At 39.8% G+C, this 14,004-nt stretch overlaps 13 non-coding genes across 13 annotated transcripts; all 13 read right to left on the reverse strand.

Annotated features, from left to right (window-relative positions):
* Positions 1–996: 996 nt before the first annotated feature.
* On the reverse strand, positions 997–1,079 carry TRNAL-AAG (transfer RNA leucine (anticodon AAG)). The gene has a single exon. It is a non-coding gene; the product is annotated as a tRNA-Leu (tRNA).
* Positions 1,080–2,428: 1,349 nt separating this feature from the next.
* TRNAL-AAG (transfer RNA leucine (anticodon AAG)) lies at positions 2,429–2,511 on the reverse strand. Its single transcript has one exon. It is a non-coding gene; the product is annotated as a tRNA-Leu (tRNA).
* A 512-nt stretch (positions 2,512–3,023) lies between these two features.
* Positions 3,024–3,106, reverse strand: TRNAL-AAG (transfer RNA leucine (anticodon AAG)). Its single transcript has one exon. It is a non-coding gene; the product is annotated as a tRNA-Leu (tRNA).
* Positions 3,107–3,618: 512 nt separating this feature from the next.
* Positions 3,619–3,701, reverse strand: TRNAL-AAG (transfer RNA leucine (anticodon AAG)). Its single transcript has one exon. It is a non-coding gene; the product is annotated as a tRNA-Leu (tRNA).
* Positions 3,702–5,050: 1,349 nt separating this feature from the next.
* TRNAL-AAG (transfer RNA leucine (anticodon AAG)) lies at positions 5,051–5,133 on the reverse strand. The gene has a single exon. It is a non-coding gene; the product is annotated as a tRNA-Leu (tRNA).
* Positions 5,134–5,645: 512 nt separating this feature from the next.
* TRNAL-AAG (transfer RNA leucine (anticodon AAG)) lies at positions 5,646–5,728 on the reverse strand. The gene has a single exon. It is a non-coding gene; the product is annotated as a tRNA-Leu (tRNA).
* A 2,186-nt stretch (positions 5,729–7,914) lies between these two features.
* On the reverse strand, positions 7,915–7,997 carry TRNAL-CAG (transfer RNA leucine (anticodon CAG)). The gene has a single exon. It is a non-coding gene; the product is annotated as a tRNA-Leu (tRNA).
* Positions 7,998–9,040: 1,043 nt separating this feature from the next.
* TRNAL-AAG (transfer RNA leucine (anticodon AAG)) lies at positions 9,041–9,123 on the reverse strand. Its single transcript has one exon. It is a non-coding gene; the product is annotated as a tRNA-Leu (tRNA).
* A 753-nt stretch (positions 9,124–9,876) lies between these two features.
* TRNAL-AAG (transfer RNA leucine (anticodon AAG)) lies at positions 9,877–9,959 on the reverse strand. Its single transcript has one exon. It is a non-coding gene; the product is annotated as a tRNA-Leu (tRNA).
* Positions 9,960–10,712: 753 nt separating this feature from the next.
* TRNAL-CAG (transfer RNA leucine (anticodon CAG)) lies at positions 10,713–10,795 on the reverse strand. The gene has a single exon. It is a non-coding gene; the product is annotated as a tRNA-Leu (tRNA).
* Positions 10,796–11,548: 753 nt separating this feature from the next.
* TRNAL-AAG (transfer RNA leucine (anticodon AAG)) lies at positions 11,549–11,631 on the reverse strand. The gene has a single exon. It is a non-coding gene; the product is annotated as a tRNA-Leu (tRNA).
* Positions 11,632–12,143: 512 nt separating this feature from the next.
* On the reverse strand, positions 12,144–12,226 carry TRNAL-AAG (transfer RNA leucine (anticodon AAG)). Its single transcript has one exon. It is a non-coding gene; the product is annotated as a tRNA-Leu (tRNA).
* A 1,638-nt stretch (positions 12,227–13,864) lies between these two features.
* TRNAL-CAG (transfer RNA leucine (anticodon CAG)) lies at positions 13,865–13,947 on the reverse strand. The gene has a single exon. It is a non-coding gene; the product is annotated as a tRNA-Leu (tRNA).
* Between the last annotated feature and the right edge of the window lie 57 nt (positions 13,948–14,004).

The raw sequence follows: 14,004 nt of genomic DNA on the forward strand, positions 1-14,004 counted from the left end.
TTATAGAAAAGCCAAGCCTTTCAGATATGGAAGAAAAAACCGTCATGTTAAGGGTCCAGTTTTTGGGAATTTAAAATAGAAAGATTAGAACTGTTTCTTGTCCATTTCCATCATGTAGTTATTGGTTTATGATTAACAGTGCTGTAACAAAGAGGTCCTGAAGAACCCTTGTTCTTGCTTTAACCTGAAAATACAGAAAAACTACCCTGGGAGGTACCCAGCAGTAGTTTAGTGGAGTTCCATTCTCTATAACATTCACTCAAGTAAGCAGAGGAATCTGTATTGTCTTACATAGTTACTTAAATATGAAATAGAAAATAGAAAGATTAGTACTGTTTCTTGTCCATTTCCATCATGTAGTTATTGGTTTATGATTAACAGTGCTGTAAAAAAGAGGTCCTGAAGAACCCTTGTTCTTGCTTTAACCTGAAAATACAGAAAAACTACCCTGGGAGGTACCCAGCAGTAGTTTAGTGGAGTTCCATTCTCTATAACAATCACTCAAGTAAGCAGAGGAATCTGTATTGTCTTACATAGTTACTTAAATATGAAATAGAAAATAGAAAGATTAGTACTGTTTCTTGTCCATTTCCATCATGTAGTTATTGGTTTATGATTAACAGTGCTGTAAAAAAGAGGTCCTGAAGAACCCTTGTTCTTGCTTTAACCTGAAAATACAGAAAAACTACCCTGGGAGGTACCCAGCAGTAGTTTAGTGGAGTTCCATTCTCTATAACATTCACTCAAGTAAGCAGAGGAATCGGTATTGTCTTACATAGTTTACTTAAATATGAGTATTCAAAAGTGGGATTTAAATCCACGCCTTCACGAGAGACTGCTCGGTCATCCTATCCTACACAAATAAGAAAACTTTCAAGATTGGATGCCAAGCCAGTCATCTGAAGAGTCTAACATTTTGGGGCGTGTTTTGGCATAGTGGGTTTTTTCACTAGCGCTGTCGGAATGACATTGCAGTGTGTTTAATAAAAGTTGTATTGTCAGAAGTGGGATTTGAACCCACGCCTCCAGGGGAGACTGCGACCTTAACGCAGCGCCTTAGACCGCTCGGCCATCCTGACTTATAGAAAAGCCAAGCCTTTCAGATATGGAAGAAAAAACCGTCATGTTAAGGGTCCAGTTTTTGGGAATTTAATATAGAAAGATTAGAACTGTTTCTTGTCCATTTCCATCATGTAGTTATTGGTTTATGATTAACAGTGCTGTAACAAAGAGGTCCTGAAGAACCCTTGTTCTTGCTTTAACCTGAAAATACAGAAAAACTACCCTGGGAGGTACCCAGCAGTAGTTTAGTGGAGTTCCATTCTCTATAACATTCACTCAAGTAAGCAGAGGAATCGGTATTGTCTTACATAGTTTACTTAAATATGAGTATTCAAAAGTGGGATTTAAATCCACGCCTTCACGAGAGACTGCTCGGTCATCCTATCCTACACAAATAAGAAAACTTTCAAGATTGGATGCCAAGCCAGTCATCTGAAGAGTCTAACATTTTGGGGCGTGTTTTGGCATAGTGGGTTTTTTCACTAGCGCTGTCGGAATGACATTGCAGTGTGTTTAATAAAAGTTGTATTGTCAGAAGTGGGATTTGAACCCACGCCTCCAGGGGAGACTGCGACCTGAACGCAGCGCCTTAGACCGCTCGGCCATCCAGACTTATAGAAAAGCCAAGCCTTTCAGAAATGGAAGAAAAAACCGTCATGTTAAGGGTCCAGTTTTTGGGAATTTAAAATAGAAAGATTAGAACTGTTTCTTGTCCATTTCCATCATGTAGTTATTGGTTTATGATTAACAGTGCTGTAACAAAGAGGTCCTGAAGAACCCTTGTTCTTGCTTTAACCTGAAAATACAGAAAAACTACCCTGGGAGGTACCCAGCAGTAGTTTAGTGGAGTTCCATTCTCTATAACAATCACTCAAGTAAGCAGAGGAATCTGTATTGTCTTACATAGTTACTTAAATATGAAATAGAAAATAGAAAGATTAGTACTGTTTCTTGTCCATTTCCATCATGTAGTTATTGGTTTATGATTAACAGTGCTGTAAAAAAGAGGTCCTGAAGAACCCTTGTTCTTGCTTTAACCTGAAAATACAGAAAAACTACCCTGGGAGGTAACAAGCAGTAGTTTAGTGGAGTTCCATTCTCTATAACATTCACTCAAGTAAGCAGAGGAATCGGTATTGTCTTACATAGTTTACTTAAATATGAGTATTCAAAAGTGGGATTTAAATCCACGCCTTCACGAGAGACTGCTCGGTCATCCTATCCTACACGAATAAGAAAACTTTCAAGATTGGATGCCAAGCCAGTCATCTGAAGAGTCTAACATTTTGGGGCGTGTTTTGGCATAGTGGGTTTTTTCACTAGCGCTGTCGGAATGACATTGCAGTGTGTTTAATAAAAGTTGTATTGTCAGAAGTGGGATTTGAACCCACGCCTCCAGGGGAGACTGCGACCTTAACGCAGCGCCTTAGACCGCTCGGCCATCCTGACTTATAGAAAAGCCAAGCCTTTCAGATATGGAAGAAAAAACCGTCATGTTAAGGGTCCAGTTTTTGGGAATTTAATATAGAAAGATTAGAACTGTTTCTTGTCCATTTCCATCATGTAGTTATTGGTTTATGATTAACAGTGCTGTAACAAAGAGGTCCTGAAGAACCCTTGTTCTTGCTTTAACCTGAAAATACAGAAAAACTACCCTGGGAGGTACCCAGCAGTAGTTTAGTGGAGTTCCATTCTCTATAACATTCACTCAAGTAAGCAGAGGAATCGGTATTGTCTTACATAGTTTACTTAAATATGAGTATTCAAAAGTGGGATTTAAATCCACGCCTTCACGAGAGACTGCTCGGTCATCCTATCCTACACAAATAAGAAAACTTTCAAGATTGGATGCCAAGCCAGTCATCTGAAGAGTCTAACATTTTGGGGCGTGTTTTGGCATAGTGGGTTTTTTCACTAGCGCTGTCGGAATGACATTGCAGTGTGTTTAAGAAAAGTTGTATTGTCAGAAGTGGGATTTGAACCCACGCCTCCAGGGGAGACTGCGACCTTAACGCAGCGCCTTAGACCGCTCGGCCATCCTGACTTATAGAAAAGCCAAGCCTTTCAGATATGGAAGAAAAAACCGTCATGTTAAGGGTCCAGTTTTTGGGAATTTAAAATAGAAAGATTAGAACTGTTTCTTGTCCATTTCCATCATGTAGTTATTGGTTTATGATTAACAGTGCTGTAACAAAGAGGTCCTGAAGAACCCTTGTTCTTGCTTTAACCTGAAAATACAGAAAAACTACCCTGGGAGGTACCCAGCAGTAGTTTAGTGGAGTTCCATTCTCTATAACATTCACTCAAGTAAGCAGAGGAATCGGTATTGTCTTACATAGTTTACTTAAATATGAGTATTCAAAAGTGGGATTTAAATCCACGCCTTCACGAGAGACTGCTCGGTCATCCTATCCTACACAAATAAGAAAACTTTCAAGATTGGATGCCAAGCCAGTCATCTGAAGAGTCTAACATTTTGGGGCGTGTTTTGGCATAGTGGGTTTTTTCACTAGCGCTGTCGGAATGACATTGCAGTGTGTTTAATAAAAGTTGTATTGTCAGAAGTGGGATTTGAACCCACGCCTCCAGGGGAGACTGCGACCTTAACGCAGCGCCTTAGACCGCTCGGCCATCCTGACTTATAGAAAAGCCAAGCCTTTCAGATATGGAAGAAAAAACCGTCATGTTAAGGGTCCAGTTTTTGGGAATTTAATATAGAAAGATTAGAACTGTTTCTTGTCCATTTCCATCATGTAGTTATTGGTTTATGATTAACAGTGCTGTAACAAAGAGGTCCTGAAGAACCCTTGTTCTTGCTTTAACCTGAAAATACAGAAAAACTACCCTGGGAGGTACCCAGCAGTAGTTTAGTGGAGTTCCATTCTCTATAACATTCACTCAAGTAAGCAGAGGAATCGGTATTGTCTTACATAGTTTACTTAAATATGAGTATTCAAAAGTAGGATTTAAATCCACGCCTTCACGAGAGACTGCTCGGTCATCCTATCCTACACAAATAAGAAAACTTTCAAGATTGGATGCCAAGCCAGTCATCTGAAGAGTCTAACATTTTGGGGCATGTTTTGGCATAGTGGGTTTTTTCACTAGCGCTGTCGGAATGACATTGCAGTGTGTTTAATAAAAGTTGTATTGTCAGAAGTGGGATTTGAACCCACGCCTCCAGGGGAGACTGCGACCTGAACGCAGCGCCTTAGACCGCTCGGCCATCCAGACTTATAGAAAAGCCAAGCCTTTCAGAAATGGAAGAAAAAACCGTCATGTTAAGGGTCCAGTTTTTGGGAATTTAAAATAGAAAGATTAGAACTGTTTCTTGTCCATTTCCATCATGTAGTTATTGGTTTATGATTAACAGTGCTGTAACAAAGAGGTCCTGAAGAACCCTTGTTCTTGCTTTAACCTGAAAATACAGAAAAACTACCCTGGGAGGTACCCAGCAGTAGTTTAGTGGAGTTCCATTCTCTATAACATTCACTCAAGTAAGCAGAGGAATCTGTATTGTCTTACATAGTTACTTAAATATGAAATAGAAAATAGAAAGATTAGTACTGTTTCTTGTCCATTTCCATCATGTAGTTATTGGTTTATGATTAACAGTGCTGTAAAAAAGAGGTCCTGAAGAACCCTTGTTCTTGCTTTAACCTGAAAATACAGAAAAACTACCCTGGGAGGTACCCAGCAGTAGTTTAGTGGAGTTCCATTCTCTATAACATTCACTCAAGTAAGCAGAGGAATCGGTATTGTCTTACATAGTTTACTTAAATATGAGTATTCAAAAGTGGGATTTAAATCCACGCCTTCACGAGAGACTGCTCGGTCATCCTATCCTACACAAATAAGAAAACTTTCAAGATTGGATGCCAAGCCAGTCATCTGAAGAGTCTAACATTTTGGGGCGTGTTTTGGCATAGTGGGTTTTTTCACTAGCGCTGTCGGAATGACATTGCAGTGTGTTTAAGAAAAGTTGTATTGTCAGAAGTGGGATTTGAACCCACGCCTCCAGGGGAGACTGCGACCTTAACGCAGCGCCTTAGACCGCTCGGCCATCCTGACTTATAGAAAAGCCAAGCCTTTCAGATATGGAAGAAAAAACCGTCATGTTAAGGGTCCAGTTTTTGGGAATTTAAAATAGAAAGATTAGAACTGTTTCTTGTCCATTTCCATCATGTAGTTATTGGTTTATGATTAACAGTGCTGTAACAAAGAGGTCCTGAAGAACCCTTGTTCTTGCTTTAACCTGAAAATACAGAAAAACTACCCTGGGAGGTACCCAGCAGTAGTTTAGTGGAGTTCCATTCTCTATAACATTCACTCAAGTAAGCAGAGGAATCGGTATTGTCTTACATAGTTTACTTAAATATGAGTATTCAAAAGTGGGATTTAAATCCACGCCTTCACGAGAGACTGCTCGGTCATCCTATCCTACACAAATAAGAAAACTTTCAAGATTGGATGCCAAGCCAGTCATCTGAAGAGTCTAACATTTTGGGGCGTGTTTTGGCATAGTGGGTTTTTTCACTAGCGCTGTCGGAATGACATTGCAGTGTGTTTAATAAAAGTTGTATTGTCAGAAGTGGGATTTGAACCCACGCCTCCAGGGGAGACTGCGACCTTAACGCAGCGCCTTAGACCGCTCGGCCATCCTGACTTATAGAAAAGCCAAGCCTTTCAGATATGGAAGAAAAAACCGTCATGTTAAGGGTCCAGTTTTTGGGAATTTAATATAGAAAGATTAGAACTGTTTCTTGTCCATTTCCATCATGTAGTTATTGGTTTATGATTAACAGTGCTGTAACAAAGAGGTCCTGAAGAACCCTTGTTCTTGCTTTAACCTGAAAATACAGAAAAACTACCCTGGGAGGTACCCAGCAGTAGTTTAGTGGAGTTCCATTCTCTATAACATTCACTCAAGTAAGCAGAGGAATCGGTATTGTCTTACATAGTTTACTTAAATATGAGTATTCAAAAGTAGGATTTAAATCCACGCCTTCACGAGAGACTGCTCGGTCATCCTATCCTACACAAATAAGAAAACTTTCAAGATTGGATGCCAAGCCAGTCATCTGAAGAGTCTAACATTTTGGGGCATGTTTTGGCATAGTGGGTTTTTTCACTAGCGCTGTCGGAATGACATTGCAGTGTGTTTAATAAAAGTTGTATTGTCAGAAGTGGGATTTGAACCCACGCCTCCAGGGGAGACTGCGACCTGAACGCAGCGCCTTAGACCGCTCGGCCATCCAGACTTATAGAAAAGCCAAGCCTTTCAGAAATGGAAGAAAAAACCGTCATGTTAAGGGTCCAGTTTTTGGGAATTTAAAATAGAAAGATTAGAACTGTTTCTTGTCCATTTCCATCATGTAGTTATTGGTTTATGATTAACAGTGCTGTAACAAAGAGGTCCTGAAGAACCCTTGTTCTTGCTTTAACCTGAAAATACAGAAAAACTACCCTGGGAGGTACCCAGCAGTAGTTTAGTGGAGTTCCATTCTCTATAACATTCACTCAAGTAAGCAGAGGAATCTGTATTGTCTTACATAGTTACTTAAATATGAAATAGAAAATAGAAAGATTAGTACTGTTTCTTGTCCATTTCCATCATGTAGTTATTGGTTTATGATTAACAGTGCTGTAAAAAAGAGGTCCTGAAGAACCCTTGTTCTTGCTTTAACCTGAAAATACAGAAAAACTACCCTGGGAGGTACCCAGCAGTAGTTTAGTGGAGTTCCATTCTCTATAACATTCACTCAAGTAAGCAGAGGAATCGGTATTGTCTTACATAGTTTACTTAAATATGAGTATTCAAAAGTGGGATTTAAATCCACGCCTTCACGAGAGACTGCTCGGTCATCCTATCCTACACAAATAAGAAAACTTTCAAGATTGGATGCCAAGCCAGTCATCTGAAGAGTCTAACATTTTGGGGCGTGTTTTGGCATAGTGGGTTTTTTCACTAGCGCTGTCGGAATGACATTGTAGTGTGTTTAATAAAAGTTGTATTGTCAGAAGTGGGATTTGAACCCACGCCTCCAGGGGAGACTGCGACCTGAACGCAGCGCCTTAGACCGCTCGGCCATCCAGACTTACAGAAAAGCCAAGCCTTTCAGAAATGGAAGAAAAAACCGTCATGTTAAGGGTCCAGTTTTTGGGAATTTAAAATAGAAAGATTAGAACTGTTTCTTGTCCATTTCCATCATGTAGTTATTGGTTTATGATTAACAGTGCTGTAACAAAGAGGTCCTGAAGAACCCTTGTTCTTGCTTTAACCTGAAAATACAGAAAAACTACCCTGGGAGGTACCCAGCAGTAGTTTAGTGGAGTTCCATTCTCTATAACAATCACTCAAGTAAGCAGAGGAATCTGTATTGTCTTACATAGTTACTTAAATATGAAATAGAAAATAGAAAGATTAGTACTGTTTCTTGTCCATTTCCATCATGTAGTTATTGGTTTATGATTAACAGTGCTGTAACAAAGAGGTCCTGAAGAACCCTTGTTCTTGCTTTAACCTGAAAATACAGAAAAACTACCCTGGGAGGTACCCAGCAGTAGTTTAGTGGAGTTCCATTCTCTATAACATTCACTCAAGTAAGCAGAGGAATCTGTATTGTCTTACATAGTTTACTTAAATATGAGTATTCAAAAGTGGGATTTAAATCCACGCCTTCACGAGAGACTGCTCGGTCATCCTATCCTACACAAATAAGAAAACTTTCAAGATTGGATGCCAAGCCAGTCATCTGAAGAGTCTAACATTTTGGGGCGTGTTTTGGCATAGTGGGTTTTTTCATTAGCGCTGTCGGAATGACATTGCAGTGTGTTTAATAAAAGTTGTATTGTCAGAAGTGGGATTTGAACCCACGCCTCCAGGGGAGACTGCGACCTGAACGCAGCGCCTTAGACCGCTCGGCCATCCTGACTTATAGAAAAGCCAAGCCTTTCAGATATGGAAGAAAAAACCGTCATGTTAAGGGTCCAGTTTTTGGGAATTTAAAATAGAAAGATTAGAACTGTTTCTTGTCCATTTCCATCATGTAGTTATTGGTTTATGATTAACAGTGCTGTAACAAAGAGTTCCTGAAGAACCCTTGTTCTTGCTTTAACCTGAAAATACAGAAAAACTACCCTGGGAGGTACCCAGCAGTAGTTTAGTGGAGTTCCATTCTCTATAACATTCACTCAAGTAAGCAGAGGAATCTGTATTGTCTTACATAGTTACTTAAATATGAAATAGAAAATAGAAAGATTAGTACTGTTTCTTGTCCATTTCATCATGTAGTTATTGGTTTATGATTAACAGTGCTGTAAAAAAGAGGTCCTGAAGAACCCTTGTTCTTGCTTTAACCTGAAAATACAGAAAAACTACCCTGGGAGGTACCCAGCAGTAGTTTAGTGGAGTTCCATTCTCTATAACATTCACTCAAGTAAGCAGAGGAATCGGTATTGTCTTACATAGTTTACTTAAATATGAGTATTCAAAAGTGGGATTTAAATCCACGCCTTCACGAGAGACTGCTCGGTCATCCTATCCTACACAAATAAGAAAACTTTCAAGATTGGATGCCAAGCCAGTCATCTGAAGAGTCTAACATTTTGGGGCGTGTTTTGGCATAGTGGGTTTGTTCTTGCTTTAACCTGAAAATACAGAAAAACTACCCTGGGAGGTACCCAGCAGTAGTTTAGTGGAGTTCCATTCTCTATAACATTCACTCAAGTAAGCAGAGGAATCTGTATTGTCTTACATAGTTTACTTAAATATGAGTATTCAAAAGTGGGATTTAAATCCACGCCTTCACGAGAGACTGCTCGGTCATCCTATCCTACACAAATAAGAAAACTTTCAAGATTGGATGCCAAGCCAGTCATCTGAAGAGTCTAACATTTTGGGGCATGTTTTGGCATAGCGGGTTTTTTCACTAGCGCTGTCGGAATGACATTGCAGTGTGTTTAAGAAAAGTTGTATTGTCAGAAGTGGGATTTGAACCCACGCCTCCAGGGGAGACTGCGACCTTAACGCAGCGCCTTAGACCGCTCGGCCATCCTGACTTATAGAAAAGCCAAGCCTTTCAGATATGGAAGAAAAAACCGTCATGTTAAGGGTCCAGTTTTTGGGAATTTAAAATAGAAAGATTAGAACTTTTTCTTGTCCATTTCCATCATGTAGTTATTGGTTTATGATTAACAGTGCTGTAACAAAGAGGTCCTGAAGAACCCTTGTTCTTGCTTAACCTGAAAATACAGAAAAACTACCCTGGGAGGTACCCAGCAGTAGTTTAGTGGAGTTCCATTCTCTATAACATTCACTCAAGTAAGCAGAGGAATCTGTATTGTCTTACATAGTTACTTAAATATGAAATAGAAAATAGAAAGATTAGTACTGTTTCTTGTCCATTTCCATCATGTAGTTATTGGTTTATGATTAACAGTGCTGTAAAAAAGAGGTCCTGAAGAACCCTTGTTCTTGCTTTAACCTGAAAATACAGAAAAACTACCCTGGGAGGTACCCAGCAGTAGTTTAGTGGAGTTCCATTCTCTATAACATTCACTCAAGTAAGCAGAGGAATCGGTATTGTCTTACATAGTTTACTTAAATATGAGTATTCAAAAGTGGGATTTAAATCCACGCCTTCACGAGAGACTGCTCGGTCATCCTATCCTACACAAATAAGAAAACTTTCAAGATTGGATGCCAAGCCAGTCATCTGAAGAGTCTAACATTTTGGGGCGTGTTTTGGCATAGTGGGTTTTTTCACTAGCGCTGTCGGAATGACATTGCAGTGTGTTTAATAAAAGTTGTATTGTCAGAAGTGGGATTTGAACCCACGCCTCCAGGGGAGACTGCGACCTTAACGCAGCGCCTTAGACCGCTCGGCCATCCTGACTTATAGAAAAGCCAAGCCTTTCAGATATGGAAGAAAAAACCGTCATGTTAAGGGTCCAGTTTTTGGGAATTTAAAATAGAAAGATTAGAACTGTTTCTTGTCCATTTCCATCATGTAGTTATTGGTTTATGATTAACAGTGCTGTAACAAAGAGGTCCTGAAGAACCCTTGTTCTTGCTTAACCTGAAAATACAGAAAAACTACCCTGGGAGGTACCCAGCAGTAGTTTAGTGGAGTTCCATTCTCTATAACATTCACTCAAGTAAGCAGAGGAATCTGTATTGTCTTACGTAGTTACTTAAATATGAAATAGAAAATAGAAAGATTAGTACTGTTTCTTGTCCATTTCCATCATGTAGTTATTGGTTTATGATTAACAGTGCTGTAAAAAAGAGGTCCTGAAGAACCCTTGTTCTTGCTTTAACCTGAAAATACAGAAAAACTACCCTGGGAGGTACCCAGCAGTAGTTTAGTGGAGTTCCATTCTCTATAACATTCACTCAAGTAAGCAGAGGAATCGGTATTGTCTTACATAGTTTACTTAAATATGAGTATTCAAAAGTGGGATTTAAATCCACGCCTTCACGAGAGACTGCTCGGTCATCCTATCCTACACAAATAAGAAAACTTTCAAGATTGGATGCCAAGCCAGTCATCTGAAGAGTCTAACATTTTGGGGCGTGTTTTGGCATAGTGGGTTTTTTCACTAGCGCTGTCGGAATGACATTGCAGTGTGTTTAATAAAAGTTGTATTGTCAGAAGTGGGATTTGAACCCACGCCTCCAGGGGAGACTGCGACCTGAACGCAGCGCCTTAGACCGCTCGGCCATCCTGACTTATAGAAAAGCCAAGCCTTTCAGAAATGGAAGAAAAAACCGTCATGTTAAGGGTCCAGTTTTTGGGAATTTAAAATAGAAAGATTAGAACTGTTTCTTGTCCATTTCCATCATGTAGTTATTGGTTTATGATTAACAGTGCTGTAACAAAGAGGTCCTGAAGAACCCTTGTTCTTGCTTAACCTGAAAATACAGAAAAACTACCCTGGGAGGTACCCAGCAGTAGTTTAGTGGAGTTCCATTCTCTATAACATTCACTCAAGTAAGCAGAGGAATCTGTATTGTCTTACATAGTTACTTAAATATGAAATAGAAAATAGAAAGATTAGTACTGTTTCTTGTCCATTTCCATCATGTAGTTATTGGTTTATGATTAACAGTGCTGTAAAAAAGAGGTCCTGAAGAACCCTTGTTCTTGCTTTAACCTGAAAATACAGAAAAACTACCCTGGGAGGTACCCAGCAGTAGTTTAGTGGAGTTCCATTCTCTATAACATTCACTCAAGTAAGCAGAGGAATCGGTATTGTCTTACATAGTTTACTTAAATATGAGTATTCAAAAGTGGGATTTAAATCCACGCCTTCACGAGAGACTGCTCGGTCATCCTATCCTACACAAATAAGAAAACTTTCAAGATTGGATGCCAAGCCAGTCATCTGAAGAGTCTAACATTTTGGGGCATGTTTTGGCATAGCGGGTTTTTTCACTAGCGCTGTCGGAATGACATTGCAGTGTGTTTAAGAAAAGTTGTATTGTCAGAAGTGGGATTTGAACCCACGCCTCCAGGGGAGACTGCGACCTTAACGCAGCGCCTTAGACCGCTCGGCCATCCTGACTTATAGAAAAGCCAAGCCTTTCAGATATGGAAGAAAAAACCGTCATGTTAAGGGTCCAGTTTTTGGGAATTTAAAATAGAAAGATTAGAACTTTTTCTTGTCCATTTCCATCATGTAGTTATTGGTTTATGATTAACAGTGCTGTAACAAAGAGGTCCTGAAGAACCCTTGTTCTTGCTTTAACCTGAAAATACAGAAAAACTACCCTGGGAGGTACCCAGCAGTAGTTTAGTGGAGTTCCATTCTCTATAACATTCACTCAAGTAAGCAGAGGAATCGGTATTGTCTTACATAGTTTACTTAAATATGAGTATTCAAAAGTGGGATTTAAATCCACGCCTTCACGAGAGACTGCTCGGTCATCCTATCCTACACAAATAAGAAAACTTTCAAGATTGGATGCCAAGCCAGTCATCTGAAGAGTCTAACATTTTGGGGCATGTTTTGGCATAGCGGGTTTTTTCACTAGCGCTGTCGGAATGACATTGCAGTGTGTTTAAGAAAAGTTGTATTGTCAGAAGTGGGATTTGAACCCACACCTCCAGGGGAGACTGCGACCTTAACGCAGCGCCTTAGACCGCTCGGCCATCCTGACTTATAGAAAAGCCAAGCCTTTCAGATATGGAAGAAAAAACCGTCATGTTAAGGGTCCAGTTTTTGGGAATTTAAAATAGAAAGATTAGAACTGTTTCTTGTCCATTTCCATCATGTAGTTATTGGTTTATGATTAACAGTGCTGTAACAAAGAGGTCCTGAAGAACCCTTGTTCTTGCTTAACCTGAAAATACAGAAAAACTACCCTGGGAGGTACCCAGCAGTAGTTTAGTGGAGTTCCATTCTCTATAACATTCACTCAAGTAAGCAGAGGAATCTGTATTGTCTTACATAGTTACTTAAATATGAAATAGAAAATAGAAAGATTAGTACTGTTTCTTGTCCATTTCCATCATGTAGTTATTGGTTTATGATTAACAGTGCTGTAAAAAAGAGGTCCTGAAGAACCCTTGTTCTTGCTTTAACCTGAAAATACAGAAAAACTACCCTGGGAGGTACCCAGCAGTAGTTTAGTGGAGTTCCATTCTCTATAACATTCACTCAAGTAAGCAGAGGAATCGGTATTGTCTTACATAGTTTACTTAAATATGAGTATTCAAAAGTGGGATTTAAATCCACGCCTTCACGAGAGACTGCTCGGTCATCCTATCCTACACAAATAAGAAAACTTTCAAGATTGGATGCCAAGCCAGTCATCTGAAGAGTCTAACATTTTGGGGCGTGTTTTGGCATAGTGGGTTTTTTCACTAGCGCTGTCGGAATGACATTGCAGTGTGTTTAATAAAAGGTGTATTGTCAGAAGTGGGATTTGAACACACGCCTCCAGGGGAGACTGCGACCTGAACGCAGCGCCTTAGACCGCTCGGCCATCCTGACTTATAGAAAAGCCAAGCCTTTCAGAAATGGAAGAAAAAACCGTCATGTTAAGGGTCCAGTTTTTGGGAATTTAAAATAGAAAGATTAGAACTGTTTCTTGTCCATTTCCATCATGTAGTTATTGGTTTATGATTAACAGTGCTGTAACAAAGAGGTCCTGAAGAACCCTTGTTCTTGCTTTAACCTGAAAATACAGAAAAACTACCCTGGGAGGTACCCAGCAGTAGTTTAGTGGAGTTCCATTCTCTATAACATTCACTCAAGTAAGCAGAGGAATCGGTATTGTCTTACATAGTTTACTTAAATATGAGTATTCAAAAGTGGGATTTAAATCCACGCCTTCACGAGAGACTGCTCGGTCATCCTATCCTACACAAATAAGAAAACTTTCAAGATTGGATGCCAAGCCAGTCATCTGAAGAGTCTAACATTTTGGGGCGTGTTTTGGCATAGTGGGTTTGTTCTTGCTTTAACCTGAAAATACAGAAAAACTACCCTGGGAGGTACCCAGCAGTAGTTTAGTGGAGTTCCATTCTCTATAACATTCACTCAAGTAAGCAGAGGAATCTGTATTGTCTTACATAGTTTACTTAAATATGAGTATTCAAAAGTGGGATTTAAATCCACGCCTTCACGAGAGACTGCTCGGTCATCCTATCCTACACAAATAAGAAAACTTTCAAGATTGGATGCCAAGCCAGTCATCTGAAGAGTCTAACATTTTGGGGCGTGTTTTGGCATAGTGGGTTTTTTCATTAGCGCTGTCGGAATGACATTGCAGTGTGTTTAATAAAAGTTGTATTGTCAGAAGTGGGATTTGAACCCACGCCTCCAGGGGAGACTGCGACCTGAACGCAGCGCCTTAGACCGCTCGGCCATCCTGACTTATAGAAAAGCCAAGCCTTTCAGATATGGAAGAAAAAACCGTCATGTTAAGGGTCC

The sequence above is a fragment of the Rhinoderma darwinii genome, chromosome 3, assembly GCF_050947455.1.
Source record: "Rhinoderma darwinii isolate aRhiDar2 chromosome 3, aRhiDar2.hap1, whole genome shotgun sequence".
Taxonomy (NCBI): domain Eukaryota; kingdom Metazoa; phylum Chordata; class Amphibia; order Anura; family Rhinodermatidae; genus Rhinoderma; species Rhinoderma darwinii.